Source organism: Lipotes vexillifer, unplaced genomic scaffold (genome assembly GCF_000442215.2).
Source record: "Lipotes vexillifer unplaced genomic scaffold, Lipotes_vexillifer_v1.1 scaffold443, whole genome shotgun sequence".
Lineage (NCBI taxonomy): Eukaryota > Metazoa > Chordata > Mammalia > Artiodactyla > Lipotidae > Lipotes > Lipotes vexillifer.
The window spans coordinates 4560172-4562653 of record NW_006779163.1 but is presented as its reverse complement, the minus strand read 5'-3'; the positions used below and the strand labels follow the sequence as shown (position 1 = coordinate 4562653).

The window sequence follows — 2482 nt, the reverse complement described above, 5'->3', positions numbered from 1 at the left end:
TTGAAGACTAGTTGTGCCCACCTCTTGGGGTTGCCAGCGTTGGTCTTGATTACTTGTCACAAATGACACCCAAACCAACCCAATTTGGGAACGCTGAGAACACATGAAATTTGAAAAGGAAAAGGAAGAACCCCCAATGTATTCATTAAGTTTCAGTGATGTCAAAGAGCTATTCCTGCTGTAAGAGGTTAGGAGTAGCTCTTAGTCATGTCTGGCCGAGGCAAGGGTGGAAAGGGTCTGGGGAAGGGGGGCGTCAAGCGTCATCGTAAAGATCTCCGTGAGAACATCCAGGGCATCACCAAACCTGCTATCCACCGCCTCGCCCGGCGTGGTGGTGTGAAGCGTATTTCTGGTCTTATCTACGAGGAGACCCGCGGGGTGCTGCAGGTGTTCTTGGAGAATGTGATCCGCGACGCTGTCACCTACACCGAGCACGCCAAGCGCAAGACTGTCACCGCCATGGACGGGGTTTACGCGCTCAAACGCCAGGGACGCACTCTGTACGGTTTCGGCGGCTAAGTTTCATTGCGGTCTTCGGCTGTGAAGCTCTTGTTGACTCACAAAAGGCCCTTCTCAGGGCCACGAAAAAAAAAAAAAAAACCTATTCCTTCATACTGATAAAAGAATGATTCAGCACCCTTCTCCTAAAGGAAAATACTCTTGAATTCAAAAGCCGCGGGGATAAATTTAGGATTGGCCAGATCCCTACACACTTGTTTTTTCAAATGTCTGCCGATCCATGAGTTGATCCTTCGAGTGTGGTCCATTCAGCATGGCTGGCCAGCCTTCGGGTCCATCTCATCCATGAAAAACAGCTCAGGAAACATGGACCCATTCTTTCCCCGTAGCACCCAGCTGGTAGAATTTCCACCATTCTTTGTCAGTTTCCCGTATCCACTATTTTTCTTAAAAGGCAACTCACCGACTTTGTTTAGATGACCGTGCCAGGCAGGTCATCTGGACCTGGTCATCTGGACCCATGGTGTGCTCCAAGCTAATTTCAGAGCAAAGCTGTTGGGCTGCACCCCACAGACCTACAAGGCCTATGCTTGCCCAGCCTCAAGACCAAAGAACGAGCCCAGAGTGCGCGACAGAGACAAGGGGTATACAGACAGCAAGACAACAGCCATCTTGGGTGGCTTGACCATACACTGCAGCCCTACATACCCTGCACAACCCTTACATTCTTGGTCCGCATCTCTTCCTCAATATCCCTGGGGTCAGGCATGTAGAGGGGCACTGCAACCAGACACCACAAATACAATACAGACACCAGAAGCTAAAAAAGCACCAAGAGTAAGGTAGCTGGTATGCTAAGAACAGGACGTGGGCAAACCCTGGAGCCACGCACTTACCGGGTCGATGGAGAGGGCACCTATGGCCACAGCATCCTGTCCAGTTACAAGGAAGGCAAGGCCACCCCCATGGGGAAGGGAAGGCCCGGGCTCTACGAGAAACATTCTGGTGGCCAGGCCAGGGGTCAGCAGTCACAGTACAGGTCTGCTACCCCACGCTATGTACCATTAGGGGTGGGCCCATCAGGTCTTTCCAAAGAAAACACAGTTAATCCTAATAGTTGGACTTGTGTGTCCAGAAATCAGCCTATTCCAGTCCACACAGCCTAGCCCAGGGAGGCTCATGGGCAGTTAGCTGTACAGTATCGTTTACCCACGGGGGTCCACCTGATACGGAGACAGGAGGACGGGCAGGGTCCTTCCCCACCACTGTCGGTTGTGCCCACCTAGTCACATTAGCTGGGTCGAGTTTTCACAGAAGCCCGGAAGACGACGACAACAGCATCTCGCTGTAGACCCAGCAGTTTGACGCATTCCACACTGAAGCCACTGTTGCCCAGCCCAGGGCCTTTCTTATTGTAACAAGCACCAGCCAGCCCACAGCTGCAGCCGCCGCCCGACAGTCTAACTTCTACTTTCCCGTTGTAATGACGGCCAATATCTCCCCAACAGCCTTAGGGGTGTCTATGAGTTCTCCGAACCCTCTTGGCGGCCCCCCTTTATCAAGGAAGCCACCCCAGGGGGCCCCGTACTAGTGGACGGCCACCCCAGGATTTCCCCCGCAACTTTCAGGATCGCCCCTGGAAATTTTGGGCCCCCCATGTTAGTGGACGGCCGCCCCAGAAATACCCCCTGAAACCTGCAGGATTACACCCCCAACTTGGGGGCCCCCCATGCCAGTCGACGGCCAAGCAACATTCCATTCCCCCTCACCCGCTTCCTGAATTCGCGACATCTCAGCGCTCACAGGAGTTTCCTCGGTCTCCAGGCTGGCTCTGCCCACGGTCGTCGGGCTGCACCCCGCCAGCCTGCAAGGCCTGTGCTTTGCCCAGCTTCAAGACGGACGAAAGAGCGCGGAATCAGCGACAAAGACATCGGGGGAGCTTACCAGTCTGAAGCAAGGTCCTGGAGCGTGTGCTGCACAGGACGGAGAGGACATGGCGGCCGGCTTTGCTACCCGGGGGGGG

At 54.3% G+C, this 2482-nt stretch overlaps 1 pseudogene; it reads left to right on the top strand.

Moving 5' to 3' along the window:
- The first annotated feature begins 207 nt into the window (after window positions 1-207).
- On the top strand, window positions 208-519 carry LOC103074978 (histone H4 pseudogene; annotated as a pseudogene).
- Window positions 520-2482: the final 1963 nt, after the last annotated feature.